Raw genomic sequence first — 18,526 nt, 5'->3', positions numbered from 1 at the left:
TTCTGCACGGTCAAGTCGGGCAGCTCCATCGCGCCCTGCCAATGCAACGGGTACCTCATGACATAGCTTGTATTTCAGACTGAGCTTCCGTCTGCGTTGTTCGCTTGTGGGCACTTTACTTTTGCTCTCTTTGTTTTGGGACAAATCTTTAACCAGGGTTTGAGTGGTCTGCAGTATTTCACGGGGGAAGAAGAAGCACTGGAGAAGCGCTAGGTTTCTGCAACCCAAGGGTACTCATGAAGGAAATTCCCTTGGGGCATGTGCACTTGTCAGCAAAGAATTTGACTTTAGGCCTCAACCTGACTTTAAGTCACTTTTGCCACCTGCTCATGGCCGCTTAAATCACTACAGAATGCTGAGGGCAATTCATTCTTAAGTCAAATACTTGGTGAAGACTGCACGTCTGACACTGTCAGGGCCTTGAATTGTTTCCCAGGCTTCGCAGAACCTTCTTAGCCTTTATGAAAATGCAGGAAGAAAATTGGGGGAATACGAAAACCCAAAGAGGTATGGAGCTGGGCTTCAATGACCTTTAGCATTTCACACCGCCTTTGCCGACTGTACTTCCTAACTTTTGCTGGCCACTTCTAAAGTTATCATGCTTAAAACGTGCCGGAGGAAGGCACAAACTAAGGGCTTGGCTGCTTTTTGCTCGATGGCCATGCTGGGCAGGAAGGCAGAGGGATGCGAGAGGGAGAACCAGAAGCTGCTTCAGTTCTTCCCTCTGTCTGGTGGCTAATATTCACTGGCCACGGTACTAGAGGATCTCTTCTCCACTAAAGACTCCCTGAAAGTGCACGTGAGAGCTAGCTGCACGCTTCTGACACTGTCACTGGAAGAGCTTGCAGTTTTTCTTCTGCAAGTAAGCAGAGCCACAAGTATCTGAAGCATTCTTTTTTTTTTTTTTTTTCATTTGCCCCCTCTCGCCCACTTATCACACAAACAGTATCAGGCTTTGCGCTAGACCACCTTCGTCCAAAAAAGTGCATGAACTTGTGTATTCGTAAGGAGCTAATCTTACCGCTTGGCTCTTCTCAGTTGAATTTTCCTTCTGTGACTCTGCTGCACACATTGCGTGCCTGTTGAAAGGAAGGCAAATGTAAACATTCTCTTATTCACCGCTCTCATTTGACTAACGAATGTGAAGCTAGATCGACAGTTCACAGTATGCATTGGAGAAAAGCCTCGTCCTACCTCGTCCGTCACAATCTCACTTCCAAGAAGTGATGGCCGCAGGAAGAGGCGCCGCCTTTTAACCTGCGTGTCTTCATGGTGAGCACACAATCAGTCCACAGTGTCCAGGTTACCGTCTCCACGCGTGGGCATACGGAAACCAAGGCAACCAAGCCAGCCTCCTGGCTTTCCTTACCCCAAAATTCCGAGCAGAGACTCCCCGGGACAGAATCTGTTGTTGGTGCACAACCTCTCCCAGAAAGAACTTGGTGTCCTGAGGGACAAGTTCTTGGGCAGACCGTTGTGGTAGATAATAAAAGCCCTCAAACACAGAGAGCACTGGTTTTTCGTTTTTATTCTCCGCTACACAGCTAACTTCAAATTCTCTCTTAGAGCTAACTGGCAGAATTGTTTGACCAGCTCTAGCATGCCGTGCTTGGTTTTCTTTCATGTACGCATGTTGGTGGTTTTGGGGTGTGTTTGTTTCTTTTCTGGTAGCTAAGAGAAATACCAAAATGTTGGGTAATTTACCCTTGGGGGCGTTCTCTCTTCCCGTAGTATGGAGCAGACTTCTGACTTTCAGGCTACAGCTCCTTGGCCAACCAAACTTTTGAAGGACTCTCTAGTAGGCCAACCCGTTTAGTGAGCTAGTCCTTCTCTAGAGGCAGTTATGTATCTTCCTCTGGAAAAGGATCGGGTGGAACTCGGCTGCCCACCTGAGTAAAACCACCACATCTTTAGAAGGCGACACTGAAGAAGTAATCTTACAGTGATCCTATTTGATATCTTTCATATGTAAATACTGAAAAAATATTTTCATGTGCTCATTACTAGCCACAGATTTGACACACTTCAGCTGGAGTGTAAATCCTTCTGAAGGAATCATTTGCTCAAAAGGGGGTTTGTATGGAGGAAAGATGCACTCTGATAGTACAGCCTCACCTATAGGCAGGAAAGTTCTTGTCAAAAGTAAGATGCAAATACAGCAGTGACTGTTTTGTCAGGAAGGCAGTGAAGTTGTCCTGAGGGACTTTGCTGATAGCTGAGTTAGCTGCTGGCTGGCCGCTTCAGCCAGAGAAGATGCTCTTGCCCCTTGTTGGGCTGCAGGCCTACGAAGCCTGTTGCCCCAGGGCACCACCAGACTTGTGCAGCTGTGGCTCAGGGTCCCAGAGGCTCCTTAGCACCGTGCCGGTAGGGATGCTGTGGGAAAGGAAGGACTGGCAAAGGCTTACACTCACGCACAGCCTTCACTCACGCACGCTCACACACCATTTGTGCTCGCTCTCTTGCTGTCCTGTGCACCCACTCTTTCCAGGAGCTTTCCATTCTAGGTGTTTGTCCGTCTCCAGAGCTTGGAGATGGACTCTTGTTGGGGCAGAGGCCAGAAGGCTGCATTTGTTGGTTCCTTCTAACATCTGCAAGCAGAGTTTCTGAGGTTGAGGAGGAACAGGTAGTTTTCTGCTGACTGGAAGCAACTTGTGCAAGGGTCTGTGGACCTTACGATTGGCCTCATTGATCTGCAGTGGTCCGCTTTACCCCTGGTCTCAGCCACACACCCAGGGAGTCTGCGCGTTGCTCTGGTGGTGTGAGTGTTTAAGAGCACGTGACTGATGGCAGGAGAATCCCCCTTTTGGGATGAAAAGCCAGTCACAAATGCAAGCTGTTTTGATGATGAGTTGGGATGATTTGATGTTTCTGTCCTGCTGTGGACTGTGTCTGTTAGGTGTTCACAATGTATGACTGTCACACGTGGTGTGTTTTTCTTTCCTCTGAAACCACAAAAGATGATGGGAGAACTTCCTGCCTTCTAGCATGGAAAGATTACTATAGCTGCATGAATTGTTTTAATGCGATACGCAGGGAGATGGTTCCTGTTGCAGGCAAACTGGTCTTCCACTTCTGGTCCCCAGGAGAGTGGTCATCAAACAAAATTCTCTGAGGAGCACCTGACAAAGATGGTCAGGTGTCAGGACACACCTGACAGAGGAAACAGGAAAATTTAAGAGAAAAGATTTTTTCTCTCTTTGCGAAAGTACAGATGAGAAGTTTGAGGGGGGGTAGGGGGAGGGATGGGGAAGGGGGGGGGATCATAGTAGATAATCGGTAATGCAAGAGAAGAGATTTGAGTTGGAGGAGGAGAACTTGGGATGCCCTTCACAACTCTGAAGTGAAGCCTGAAGAAGACTACAGTAGTAAGACTAATGAACTGGGAAATGCTAGAAAAGATTTGACCGTTTTTCTCATATCTGTGGAGTCTTTGCCCTAGCTAAGGAGTAAAAAAAGTGATTTTTCAGAACCCTCATAAACGCTGTGCTTCTAATGATGCTTTGCTTGTTGCATATATACCTAAGGAGGGGAACTGCAAATCTATAATGCTTCCAGAATGGGGCTGCTTGGAGAGGATGTGCTTCGGCTACCTGGTAGCCTCAGGCTCATTGCTGGTGCTGAGGCAGAAGGTCTAATGCAGCCAGCCCAGAGCCCATTAGCTTTGCCAGGGGGCACGAAAGAATATCTGGTCTGGCATGGTAGGAGTAGGAATTTGATTAGGAAAATGCCTTGAGGCAAGTGGCTACAAGAGCCCCAGCAGGGCTTTCCTGGATACTTGTGCACCAGAGAGTGCTCAGGGTGAGCCTTCCCGATTCAAGGAGATTGTAATAAACTCCGCATAGTGCTCTAAAGCCAAGACTAGAAAGAATCGAGCTGCCGATTGCAGGAAGGGACGTTTTGTTCCCAGAACTACACGGCTTCACTAAGTGTGACCTGTTCTTGCTCTGACATGACAAATTTCAGCCTGAGAGACGCCCTGGGTGACCTAATCCAGTATACCCTCATTTTAACGAGTGGTAATCACAAAACCTGGCAATAATTGTCCTGATTTTCTGAGGAGCATAGTATTGCAGTGCCCACTGATTTCAAAGTAAGATTAATCTTCCAGGGCAGCAGGTTGTTGTTATCCTGACATAATGGCAGCCTGTATATCAGACCTGCAGATTGGTACTTTGGAGATCCAGAGCTCTTCTCCTGACTGTGATTTTTACAGTTTTTCTTTCCAGACGTGCCTTTGCCAAAGAAAGATGGTAGAAGACTGCTGAGATGCCTACGAATCACAGAATCACCGAATCACTGAATGTTAGGGATTGGAAGGGACCTTGAAAGATCGTCTGGTCCAATGCCCCTGCCGGAGCAGGAGCAGCTAGATCAGGTCACACAGGAACGCGTCCAGGCAGCTTTGGAATGCCTCTGGAGAAGGAAACTCCACATCCCCCCTGTGCAGCCTGTTCCGGTGTTCTGTCACCATCACCATAAAAAAGTTTTGTCTCACATTTAAGTGGAACCTCCTATGTTCCAGCACGCACCCAGTGCCCCCTGTCCTACTGTTAGATGTCGCTGAGAAGAGCCTGGCTCCGTCCTCCTGACACTCTCCCTTTACATATTTATAAACATTAAGAAGGTCACCCCTCAGTCTCCTCTTCTCCAACTAAAGAGACCCAGCTCCCTCAGCCTTTCCTCAAAAGGGAGACGCTCCACTCCCTTTATCACCCTTGTGGCTCTGTGCTGGACTCTCTCAAGCAGTTCCCTGTCCTTCTGGAACTGGGGGGCCCAGAACTGGACGCAATATTGCAGATGTGGTCTCACTAGGGCAGAGTAGAGGGGGAGGAGAACCTCTCTCGACCTACTAACCACAGCCCTGCTAATACACCCCAGGATGCCATTGGCCTTCTTGGCCACAAGGGCACAGTGCTGGCTCATGGTCAGCCAGCTCTCCGCCAGGACACCCACGTCCCTTCCCCCTTTGCTGCTCTCCAGCAGGGCAGTCCCCAACTTATCCTGGTGTCTGGGGTTGTTCTTGCCCCGATGCAGGGCTCTACACTTGCCCTCGTTATATTTCATGAAGTTTCTCCCCGCCTGATGCTCCAACCTGTTGAGACAGGCAGCAAAAGTTCAGACAAGTCTGTTAGTTTTGAGTCACTTCATCTCTTTATTGTCAACTTGTTGTGCATTACTGCACAACACAGAGACTGTGACGCTTGCGTCTTCGTTCTTCAGGCCGGATTCTGTTGTTTTGAACCCTTGCGCATCCTCCACCAGAAAAGCAGCCCCTTCCTGGTTTGGACGCCTTTGAGAATGGTGTAGGTTCCTGTGGATGTCGTTGATGGCCTTAATTCTGGAAGCCGCACGAGTGCTTCTGCTTTTGGGTTGTCTCAGTGGCTCCCTCATCTGCGGCTCCCCAGGCTTAGGGAGCTGCTCCTCTGAACAGATGTCGCCTTTGTGAACCTTTGGGATTTCTTGCTCACAGACACTTTGAACTGGCAGCCCAGCAGCTCCTTGGTGACGTGGCCGTCTTACAGAATGTGCGTGGCTCTTGATGATCGCATTCATGGCTCTCATTCTGGCAAGAGCAGACGGCATGGTGCTTTTGGGCTGGTGCAGTGCTTCGCTCGGCAGTGCCAGTGGAATTGTCTGGTCCGGACAGCCCTCGACATTTTGACGCTTGTCTTCGTTTTTCCTCAAGTTGAGAGTTTCTGTGCATCTGAGGAACTGGTGACAGAAAACATAGCCTTTTAGAGACTGAAAGCAGGGAAAGAAGAGGCTGCCTTCATCAGAGAAGGAAAGGAAAAGCAGAAGCGTTTGAGTTCAACTTTCAGTTGTGTTTGTCATGTAATAGAAGTACTTGCTGAATTACAGGTTGTACTAAATACCACCTTGTGTGCCCGTCATTGCTAAGCTCCGTATATTCCTACTGCTTTCACAGGTTGCATTTTCAGTTGCAACTACATGGTAAAAATAGAAATTCAGACTGTATTTGACAGACTGATGTCTACTCTTACTATAAAGGCACAGACCTTGCCATCTGGTACAGATGTTGCAGTCTCTCTGTCTATGGGAACAGCGTTTTCCTCTGCTGTCCTTTCCGTCTGATGGTCACACACCTCTGTGGAAGTCTTTGGGACCTCCACGTCCATAGCTGCATTGCTTACTGCAATGGAAAGAATAATAATTACTATTATTATTAAAAAAAAAAAAAGTAAATGAACAACGGACAATATGAAGAGAAGAAATACGTAGGAAATGGATGGAAGAAGTGTTGAGGGACACGTTATCTATGGCCTGCTGTTTTGCCGTACCTGAATTGCCTGAATGTCAGGGCTCGCACAGGACTGAGGTCTTTGTGTTAACCGAGCGCGTGAATTCTAATACCAGGACTAGACCGCAGAAGCGGCGCCTCTACACCGTGCTCATGGTGTCCAGGCCTGTTCCGCCTGGCTATAAATTGAGCCTTTATCATCCACAGTTTCGGCTATACAGGGGCAAGGGTTTGCGTGTGTCTTCAGACATCTCTTAAAATGCCCCGCACTTTCCAGCAGCTCAGCACAAATTGGAAGCTACCTCCTTCTGCCAAACTCCTCTTTGTGTACCAGCACGGAAAGCTGTTTCTTAGGTCCCACTGAGACCAATGAATGTGCTTAGCTGAGGAAGGAGGCACTGAACAACTTGGAGCAATGTCCTGTATCTGTATCCTAAAAGCAGCCCCACGTTTGTGCCAGTAAAGACAGTTGCCAAGAACTTGGTTTGTCGTGCTCCTTTGGGAGCCGTTACTCTCAAGCCACTTCTTACCTGCTTCATCAGTATGCCGGGTGAGTGTAGAAGCCCCGTTTGTCTCTGGAGTCACTTGCTCCCCGAGAGAAACCTGTGCACAAAACCTTCACGTTACTGCGGGATTTAGTGCAACATGGAAGAATACTCCATATTTCGGCTGCTGTCTTTGAAACATCACAGAGAAGTCTGAGTGGGAAGCCCCATTCATTACCACATCCAAACAACCCTGTCTAGGACACTGTTTTAAAAACATACCTGCCAAATGGTATAATTGTTAATTGATAAACTTACCTCTTTGCTTGGAAAGGCTTCTAGTGGGGCTTCTTTGGAGCTCGTCGCACTGCACTCGGCTTCCCTGGTGCTGCTTGATAGTGGGAGCTGAGTGGTTCTTGAGGTCTCCTGAAAACAAATACAAAGAATCACGTAATTAACAGTAATCTGGATTTGTGTTTCTGCCTGTGAAGGGCTGTCACAAATCAGTTCTACTTTAACAGATGTTAAGCCCAAATGGTTCCTTTATGGCAGTGTACCGTGATGATTTAGGGGATTACGAGCACCACAAGGAACCCATGTGATGAGAAGGTTGAACCGTTAAAGTTAGGTGAGGCTCGAGGAGGGCGAGTTGAAAAGAAAATGGGGTGCAAATTTTTCCAGGGACACCGGGAATGGTGAATCCTGGAATCAAGCAAATAGTGTTATTTTCCTCTCGAGCTCTTTAACGGGGGAAACCTAATTTGTTAGTATTCAAAATGCCATTGTTACCTCTGCAGCTTTGTGCTGGTGCTGGGAGTGAGCAAAGGTGGTCATTGAAGGGGTCATCTGCCCATTCTCAAAGTGTTTCCTCACTGCAGCCAGGCCCCCGGGCACAGTGCAGGACTTGATTTCCTCTGAGGTCTAGAGGGATCAAATAAGGCCAGGTGTTTTCCATTTGCAGTAAGAACATACCATCCATTTCAACAAGTAAGGGCAAGGTGTTATAGGGTGGAAATGAAGCAGTTCATATGTTCTCAACACAGTTCGGTTGGGTCAGGCTTCCTCCAGTTCTTCCTTTTGGGGAGAGAGAGCTAACAGCACCATTGCTGGCAGTGTTGGGAGGAGGGAATTGGAACCTTCTTGGCCCAAAGAAATGCAGGAATCTGTTCCAAATACACAAGGGCAATTAGGAAATCAAGAAGCCAGTGGGCAGGAATTGCGTGGTTTGAAAACACCTGGACTCTGAAGGCGAGCGTGGCTGGTGGCTGCTTCCCTCAGGTGGCTTCTGGGCTACCTGAGCACCCATAGCTGAGCTGTTTTATCATGCGGTAATTTCAAATTCTTCAGTTCGAGCAGCAAGAGCTCTAAAGTCACTGTGCTCCTGAACAGGATTTTATTATTTGGCGATAGAGAATAGTTGTTGTGGTAAGGAAACTGCCTTGTTTTGTCATCACAGGATAACCGTGTTGCTGATCTCTCTCTCACCCATGATCCTCATACATGAAGTTCAGGCAAAGGTGGACTGAAAGGAAGAGCACGTCCACGAAATAACGGGGATTGTCCAAAAGACCAAAGGCATCTAGCGTGAGAAACCTCTTTTGGTAGAGAGAGAGACTGATGGATGACTATGTTTGCTCTATAGGTTTCCTAATTTGGGATTTAAATTTTCATCCACCCTATGATCCACCTGATAGCTTGCTTGTAGAAATAAAGATGGTTACGATCTGTCCCTGGGCAAAGCAAACGTAGAATTAAGAAGATATTGAGACATTGGTATCTTACATTGGCAAAGCGGTTGCTGTTCTCTGCCTTTGACACCGCAGCCTGATACAGAGCCATTTTGTCTTTCAAGGAGACATTCTCCTGGAATTCCGTCAGTGTATTGCCGGTGTTGGGAGGGCTCTCTTCTGGAAGTCCTCCTACAGCTTTGCAGCCACCCACTGCAACCACAAAGAGACGTCATAGTTGGGGAGAGGGAGATGGGTGCATGTGTTTCAAAGCTTGAAAGAAAAGCAGTAAGCAAAACAAACAGTATTGCCAACATTTTACCCACTGTGTCGTCGCACTTTTACTTTACAGCACATCAAGTACGGAGCATTTGATTTGTGGAAACCAGAATGCCTTTAACTAATAAAAGTTAACGCATTGTTACCAAAGCAACGCACTGCTAAATCCAAACTATCTTCACCAAAGAAGAAAATGAAGATACCACTTTTTTGTAATTGATGGATGCTGCCCATAGTTTTGATATCCTATTTGTAATTTGGGCTGTCTTCATCAAAAGTTATCTTCTCAAAACATAAGACACCATTCTGTTGTGTTTTGCTCAACAAGTATTTAATGGGCATCAGGCACTGCTCCATAGTGCAACAGACAAAATGGAGAAGGCTAGAAAGCTTGTTTTGCACTGAGAAGAACACCACGTTCTCTCCCTGGGCGGCCTGGGGGCTGCCCTGATGAGGTGAGTGTGCTTGCCCCTTGCCACCTCAAAGACGGAGCGCATTGAACTAAAGGGAGAAATCCGATCCAAGTGGTAAGGCTAACCTTCAGTGTTGGTGGTCTGTCCATTGCCTGAGGACATCTTCTCAAAGATTGCCCTCCCCCGTTTCACGCTGGACATTTCCATGAGAGAAATGTCTGTCTGGCTCCCAGGCTGAGTGGCCAGTGCTGGTGGCAGTGAGCTTTTGCCACTTTCCGCTTCCTGTTGGAAGACATGGAGGGGATGTGAGTTAGAAGCTACTGGGAGGAGCCAGGTAGGGCTTTCCGGGGGCAGAAAGGATATGAAGAGGCAGCAGATTGGAAGGGGGTGCTGTTGTGGCAGTAGTGTTCTCCGAGTCCTCAGTGAGAGCGCGGGAATCCTTTTCAGCTGCGGAACCTGCGTGCACTCACCTTCCTGCCACCCAGGGTCTCAAAGTGGCTCTGCAGCTCCTTGACAGAGATGGGGAAGGTCTCAGTCCGGCGAGGGCCACCCAGGGTGACGTCCGCCCTCCCGCTGTCTGCCGCAGCTTCGTCCACGGTGCTGCCTGGGCTGGCTTGCTCTGGTGCCAGGGACCGTGGGGCTGGCAGGCGTTGGAAGGCCGGGCTGGGTGCCAGAGCACTGGCGGACTCCCATCTCTTCGTAAGGAGCTTCACAGAGCTCTTCTGCACGGTCAAGTCGGGAAGCTCCATCGCGCCCTGCCAATGCAACGGGTACCTCATGACATAGCTTGTATTTCAGACTGAGCTTCCGTCTGCGTTGTTCGCTTGTGGGCACTTTACTTTTGCTCTCTTTGTTTTGGGACAAATCTTTAACCAGGGTTTGAGTGGTCTGCAGTATTTCACGGGGGAAGAAGAAGCACTGGAGAAGCGCTAGGTTTCTGCAACCCAAGGGTACTCATGAAGGAAATTCCCTTGGGGCATGTGCACTTGTCAGCAAAGAATTTGACTTTAGGCCTCAACCTGACTTTAAGTCACTTTTGCCACCTGCTCATGGCCGCTTAAATCACTACAGAATGCTGAGGGCAATTCATTCTTAAGTCAAATACTTGGTGAAGACTGCACGTCTGACACTGTCAGGGCCTTGAATTGTTTCCCAGGCTTCGCAGAACCTTCTTAGCCTTTATGAAAATGCAGGAAGAAAATTGGGGGAATACGAAAACCCAAAGAGGTATGGAGCTGGGCTTCAATGACCTTTAGCATTTCACACCGCCTTTGCCGACTGTACTTCCTAACTTTTGCTGGCCACTTCTAAAGTTATCATGCTTAAAACGTGCCGGAGGAAGGCACAAACTAAGGGCTTGGCTGCTTTTTGCTCGATGGCCGTGCTGGGCAGGAAGGCAGAGGGATGCGAGAGAGAGAACCAGAAGCTGCTTCAGTTCTTCCCTCTGTCTGGTGGCTAATATTCACTGGCCACGGTACTAGAGGATCTCTTCTCCACTAAAGACTCCCTGAAAGTGCACGTGAGAGCTAGCTGCACGCTTCTGACACTGTCACTGGAAGAGCTTGCAGTTTTTCTTCTGCAAGTAAGCAGAGCCACAAGTATCTGAAGCATTCTTTTTTTTTTTTTTTTCATTTGCCCCCTCTCGCCCACTTATCACACAAACAGTATCAGGCTTTGCGCTAGACCACCTTCGTCCAAAAAAGTGCATGAGCTTGTGTATTCGTAAGGAGCTAATCTTACCGCTTGGCTCTTCTCAGTTGAATTTTCCTTCTGTGACTCTGCTGCACACATTGCGTGCCTGTTGAAAGGAAGGCAAATGTAAACATTCTCTTATTCACCGCTCTCATTTGACTAACGAATGTGAAGCTAGATCGACAGTTCACAGTATGCATTGGAGAAAAGCCTCGTCCTACCTCGTCCGTCACAATCTCACTTCCAAGAAGTGATGGCCGCAGGAAGAGGCGCCGCCTTTTAACCTGCGTGTCTTCATGGTGAGCACACAATCAGTCCACAGTGTCCAGGTTACCGTCTCCACGCGTGGGCATACGGAAACCAAGGCAACCAAGCCAGCCTCCTGGCTTTCCTTACCCCAAAATTCCGAGCAGAGACTCCCCGGGACAGAATCTGTTGTTGGTGCACAACCTCTCCCAGAAAGAACTTGGTGTCCTGAGGGACAAGTTCTTGGGCAGACCGTTGTGGTAGATAATAAAAGCCCTCAAACACAGAGAGCACTGGTTTTTCGTTTTTATTCTCCGCTACACAGCTAACTTCAAATTCTCTCTTAGAGCTAACTGGCAGAATTGTTTGACCAGCTCTAGCATGCCGTGCTTGGTTTTCTTTCATGTACGCATGTTGGTGGTTTTGGGGTGTGTTTGTTTCTTTTCTGGTAGCTAAGAGAAATACCAAAATGTTGGGTAATTTACCCTTGGGGGCGTTCTCTCTTCCCGTAGTATGGAGCAGACTTCTGACTTTCAGGCTACAGCTCCTTGGCCAACCAAACTTTTGAAGGACTCTCTAGTAGGCCAACCCGTTTAGTGAGCTAGTCCTTCTCTAGAGGCAGTTATGTATCTTCCTCTGGAAAAGGATCGGGTGGAACTCGGCTGCCCACCTGAGTAAAACCACCACATCTTTAGAAGGCGACACTGAAGAAGTAATCTTACAGTGATCCTATTTGATATCTTTCATATGTAAATACTGAAAAAATATTTTCATGTGCTCATTACTAGCCACAGATTTGACACACTTCAGCTGGAGTGTAAATCCTTCTGAAGGAATCATTAGCTCAAAAGGGGGTTTGTATGGAGGAAAGATGCACTCTGATAGTACAGCCTCACCTATAGGCAGGAAAGTTCTTGTCAAAAGTAAGATGCAAATACAGCAGTGACTGTTTTGTCAGGAAGGCAGTGAAGTTGTCCTGAGGGACTTTGCTGATAGCTGAGTTAGCTGCTGGCTGGCCGCTTCAGCCAGAGAAGATGCTCTTGCCCCTTGTTGGGCTGCAGGCCTACGAAGCCTGTTGCCCCAGGGCACCACCAGACTTGTGCAGCTGTGGCTCAGGGTCCCAGAGGCTCCTTAGCACCGTGCCGGTAGGGATGCTGTGGGAAAGGAAGGACTGGCAAAGGCTTACACTCACGCACAGCCTTCACTCACGCACGCTCACACACCATTTGTGCTCGCTCTCTTGCTGTCCTGTGCACCCACTCTTTCCAGGAGCTTTCCATTCTAGGTGTTTGTCCGTCTCCAGAGCTTGGAGATGGACTCTTGTTGGGGCAGAGGCCAGAAGGCTGCATTTGTTGGTTCCTTCTAACATCTGCAAGCAGAGTTTCTGAGGTTGAGGAGGAACAGGTAGTTTTCTGCTGACTGGAAGCAACTTGTGCAAGGGTCTGTGGACCTTACGATTGGCCTCATTGATCTGCAGTGGTCCGCTTTACCCCTGGTCTCAGCCACACACCCAGGGAGTCTGCGCGTTGCTCTGGTGGTGTGAGTGTTTAAGAGCACGTGACTGATGGCAGGAGAATCCCCCTTTTGGGATGAAAAGCCAGTCACAAATGCAAGCTGTTTTGATGATGAGTTGGGATGATTTGATGTTTCTGTCCTGCTGTGGACTGTGTCTGTTAGGTGTTCACAATGTATGACTGTCACACGTGGTGTGTTTTTCTTTCCTCTGAAACCACAAAAGATGATGGGAGAACTTCCTGCCTTCTAGCATGGAAAGATTACTATAGCTGCATGAATTGTTTTAATGCGATACGCAGGGAGATGGTTCCTGTTGCAGGCAAACTGGTCTTCCACTTCTGGTCCCCAGGAGAGTGGTCATCAAACAAAATTCTCTGAGGAGCACCTGACAAAGATGGTCAGGTGTCAGGACACACCTGACAGAGGAAACAGGAAAATTTAAGAGAAAAGATTTTTTCTCTCTTTGCGAAAGTACAGATGAGAAGTTTGAGGGGGGGTAGGGGGAGGGATGGGGAAGGGGGGGGGATCATAGTAGATAATCGGTAATGCAAGAGAAGAGATTTGAGTTGGAGGAGGAGAACTTGGGATGCCCTTCACAACTCTGAAGTGAAGCCTGAAGAAGACTACAGTAGTAAGACTAATGAACTGGGAAATGCTAGAAAAGATTTGACCGTTTTTCTCATATCTGTGGAGTCTTTGCCCTAGCTAAGGAGTAAAAAAAGTGATTTTTCAGAACCCTCATAAACGCTGTGCTTCTAATGATGCTTTGCTTGTTGCATATATACCTAAGGAGGGGAACTGCAAATCTATAATGCTTCCAGAATGGGGCTGCTTGGAGAGGATGTGCTTCGGCTACCTGGTAGCCTCAGGCTCATTGCTGGTGCTGAGGCAGAAGGTCTAATGCAGCCAGCCCAGAGCCCATTAGCTTTGCCAGGGGGCACGAAAGAATATCTGGTCTGGCATGGTAGGAGTAGGAATTTGATTAGGAAAATGCCTTGAGGCAAGTGGCTACAAGAGCCCCAGCAGGGCTTTCCTGGATACTTGTGCACCAGAGAGTGCTCAGGGTGAGCCTTCCCGATTCAAGGAGATTGTAATAAACTCCGCATAGTGCTCTAAAGCCAAGACTAGAAAGAATCGAGCTGCCGATTGCAGGAAGGGACGTTTTGTTCCCAGAACTACACGGCTTCACTAAGTGTGACCTGTTCTTGCTCTGACATGACAAATTTCAGCCTGAGAGACGCCCTGGGTGACCTAATCCAGTATACCCTCATTTTAACGAGTGGTAATCACAAAACCTGGCAATAATTGTCCTGATTTTCTGAGGAGCATAGTATTGCAGTGCCCACTGATTTCAAAGTAAGATTAATCTTCCAGGGCAGCAGGTTGTTGTTATCCTGACATAATGGCAGCCTGTATATCAGACCTGCAGATTGGTACTTTGGAGATCCAGAGCTCTTCTCCTGACTGTGATTTTTACAGTTTTTCTTTCCAGACATGCCTTTGCCAAAGAAAGATGGTAGAAGACTGCTGAGATGCCTACGAATCACAGAATCACCAAATCACTGAATGTTAGGGATTGGAAGGGACCTTGAAAGATCGTCTGGTCCAATGCCCCTGCCGGAGCAGGAGCAGCTAGATCAGGTCACACAGGAACGCGTCCAGGCAGCTTTGGAATGCCTCTGGAGAAGGAAACTCCACATCCCCCCTGTGCAGCCTGTTCCGGTGTTCTGTCACCATCACCATAAAAAAGTTTTGTCTCGCATTTAAGTGGAACCTCCTATGTTCCAGCACGCACCCAGTGCCCCCTGTCCTACTGTTAGATGTCGCTGAGAAGAGCCTGGCTCCGTCCTCCTGACACTCTCCCTTTACATATTTATAAACATTAAGAAGGTCACCCCTCAGTCTCCTCTTCTCCAACTAAAGAGACCCAGCTCCCTCAGCCTTTCCTCAAAAGGGAGACGCTCCACTCCCTTTATCACCCTTGTGGCTCTGTGCTGGACTCTCTCAAGCAGTTCCCTGTCCTTCTGGAACTGGGGGGCCCAGAACTGGACGCAATATTGCAGATGTGGTCTCACTAGGGCAGAGTAGAGGGGGAGGAGAACCTCTCTCGACCTACTAACCACAGCCCTGCTAATACACCCCAGGATGCCATTGGCCTTCTTGGCCACAAGGGCACAGTGCTGGCTCATGGTCAGCCAGCTCTCCGCCAGGACACCCACGTCCCTTCCCCCTTTGCTGCTCTCCAGCAGGGCAGTCCCCAACTTATCCTGGTGTCTGGGGTTGTTCTTGCCCCGATGCAGGGCTCTACACTTGCCCTCGTTATATTTCATGAAGTTTCTCCCCGCCTGATGCTCCAACCTGTTGAGACAGGCAGCAAAAGTTCAGACAAGTCTGTTAGTTTTGAGTCACTTCATCTCTTTATTGTCAACTTGTTGTGCATTACTGCACAACACAGAGACTGTGACGCTTGCGTCTTCGTTCTTCAGGCCGGATTCTGTTGTTTTGAACCCTTGCGCATCCTCCACCAGAAAAGCAGCCCCTTCCTGGTTTGGACGCCTTTGAGAATGGTGTAGGTTCCTGTGGATGTCGTTGATGGCCTTAATTCTGGAAGCCGCACGAGTGCTTCTGCTTTTGGGTTGTCTCAGTGGCTCCCTCATCTGCGGCTCCCCAGGCTTAGGGAGCTGCTCCTCTGAACAGATGTCGCCTTTGTGAACCTTTGGGATTTCTTGCTCACAGACACTTTGAACTGGCAGCCCAGCAGCTCCTTGGTGACGTGGCCGTCTTACAGAATGTGCGTGGCTCTTGATGATCGCATTCATGGCTCTCATTCTGGCAAGAGCAGACGGCATGGTGCTTTTGGGCTGGTGCAGTGCTTCGCTCGGCAGTGCCAGTGGAATTGTCTGGTCCGGACAGCCCTCGACATTTTGACGCTTGTCTTCGTTTTTCCTCAAGTTGAGAGTTTCTGTGCATCTGAGGAACTGGTGACAGAAAACATAGCCTTTTAGAGACTGAAAGCAGGGAAAGAAGAGGCTTCCTTCATCAGAGAAGGAAAGGAAAAGCAGAAGCGTTTGAGTTCAACTTTCAGTTGTGTTTGTCATGTAATAGAAGTACTTGCTGAATTACAGGTTGTACTAAATACCACCTTGTGTGCCCGTCATTGCTAAGCTCCGTATATTCCTACTGCTTTCACAGGTTGCATTTTCAGTTGCAACTACATGGTAAAAATAGAAATTCAGACTGTATTTGACAGACTGATGTCTACTCTTACTATAAAGGCACAGACCTTGCCATCTGGTACAGATGTTGCAGTCTCTCTGTCTATGGGAACAGCGTTTTCCTCTGCTGTCCTTTCCGTCTGATGGTCACACACCTCTGTGGAAGTCTTTGGGACCTCCACGTCCATAGCTGCATTGCTTACTGCAATGGAAAGAATAATAATTACTATTATTATTAAAAAAAAAAAAAGTAAATGAACAACGGACAATATGAAGAGAAGAAATACGTAGGAAATGGATGGAAGAAGTGTTGAGGGACACGTTATCTATGGCCTGCTGTTTTGCCGTACCTGAATTGCCTGAATGTCAGGGCTCGCACAGGACTGAGGTCTTTGTGTTAACCGAGCGCGTGAATTCTAATACCAGGACTAGACCGCAGAAGCAGCGCCTCTACACCGTGCTCATGGTGTCCAGGCCTGTTCCGCCTGGCTATAAATTGAGCCTTTATCATCCACAGTTTCGGCTATACAGGGGCAAGGGTTTGCGTGTGTCTTCAGACATCTCTTAAAATGCCCCGCTCTTTCCAGCAGCTCAGCACAAATTGGAAGCTACCTCCTTCTGCCAAACTCCTCTCTGTGTACCAGCACGGAAAGCTGTTTCTTAGGTCCCACTGAGACCAATGAATGTGCTTAGCTGAGGAAGGAGGCACTGAACAACTTGGAGCAATGTCCTGTATCTGTATCCTAAAAGCAGCCCCACGTTTGTGCCAGTAAAGACAGTTGCCAAGAACTTGGTTTGTCGTGCTCCTTTGGGAGCCGTTACTCTCAAGCCACTTCTTACCTGCTTCATCAGTATGCCGGGTGAGTGTAGAAGCCCCGTTTGTCTCTGGAGTCACTTGCTCCCCGAGAGAAACCTGTGCACAAAACCTTCACGTTACTGCGGGATTTAGTGCAACATGGAAGAATACTCCATATTTCGGCTGCTGTCTTTGAAACATCACAGAGAAGTCTGAGTGGGAAGCCCCATTCATTACCACATCCAAACAACCCTGTCTAGGACACTGTTTTAAAAACATACCTGCCAAATGGTATAATTGTTAATTGATAAACTTACCTCTTTGCTTGGAAAGGCTTCTAGTGGGGCTTCTTTGGAGCTCGTCGCACTGCACTCGGCTTCCCTGGTGCTGCTTGATAGTGGGAGCTGAGTGGTTCTTGAGGTCTCCTGAAAACAAATACAAAGAATCACGTAATTAACAGTAATCTGGATTTGTGTTTCTGCCTGTGAAGGGCTGTCACAAATCAGTTCTACTTTAACAGATGTTAAGCCCAAATGGTTCCTTTATGGCAGTGTACCGTGATGATTTAGGGGATTACGAGCACCACAAGGAACCCATGTGATGAGAAGGTTGAACCGTTAAAGTTAGGTGAGGCTCGAGGAGGGCGAGTTGAAAAGAAAATGGGGTGCAAATTTTTCCAGGGACACCGGGAATGGTGAATCCTGGAATCAAGCAAATAGTGTTATTTTCCTCTCGAGCTCTTTAACAGGGGAAACCTAATTTGTTAGTATTCAAAATGCCATTGTTACCTCTGCAGCTTTGTGCTGGTGCTGGGAGTGAGCAAAGGTGGTCATTGAAGGGGTCATCTGCCCATTCTCAAAGTGTTTCCTCACTGCAGCCAGGCCCCCGGGCACAGTGCAGGACTTGATTTCCTCTGAGGTCTAGAGGGATCAAATAAGGCCAGGTGTTTTCCATTTGCAGTAAGAACATACCATCCATTTCAACAAGTAAGGGCAAGGTGTTATAGGGTGGAAATGAAGCAGTTCATATGTTCTCAACACAGTTCGGTTGGGTCAGGCTTCCTCCAGTTCTTCCTTTTGGGGAGAGAGAGCTAACAGCACCATTGCTGGCAGTGTTGGGAGGAGGGAATTGGAACCTTCTTGGCCCAAAGAACTGCAGGAATCTGTTCCAAATACACAAGGGCAATTAGGAAATCAAGAAGCCAGTGGGCAGGAATTGCGTGGTTTGAAAACACCTGGACTCTGAAGGCGAGCGTGGCTGGTGGCTGCTTCCCTCAGGTGGCTTCTGGGCTACCTGAGCACCCATAGCTGAGCTGTTTTATCATGCGGTAATTTCAAATTCTTCAGTTCGAGCAGCAAGAGCTCTAAAGTCACTGTGCTCCTGAACAGGATTTTATTATTTGGCGATAGAGAATAGTTGTTGTGGTAAGGAAACTGCCTTGTTTTGTCATCACAGGATAACCGTGTTGCTGATCTCTCTCTCACCCATGATCCTCATACATGAAGTTCAGGCAAAGGTGGACTGAAAGGAAGAGCACGTCCACGAAATAACGGGGATTGTCCAAAAGACCAAAGGCATCTAGCGTGAGAAACCTCTTTTGGTAGAGAGAGAGACTGATGGATGACTATGTTTGCTCTATAGGTTTCCTAATTTGGGATTTAAATTTTCATCCACCCTATGATCCACCTGATAGCTTGCTTGTAGAAATAAAGATGGTTACGATCTGTCCCTGGGCAAAGCAAACGTAGAATTAAGAAGATATTGAGACATTGGTATCTTACATTGGCAAAGCGGTTGCTGTTCTCTGCCTTTGACACCGCAGCCTGATACAGAGCCATTTTGTCTTTCAAGGAGACATTCTCCTGGAATTCCGTCAGTGTATTGCCGGTGTTGGGAGGG

The sequence above is a fragment of the Anser anser genome, assembly GCF_964211835.1.
Source record: "Anser anser genome assembly, chromosome: 3".
NCBI classification, from domain to species: Eukaryota; Metazoa; Chordata; class Aves; order Anseriformes; family Anatidae; genus Anser; species Anser anser.
The sequence above is the reverse complement of the archived record's forward strand: the minus strand, read 5'-3'. Positions refer to the sequence as shown.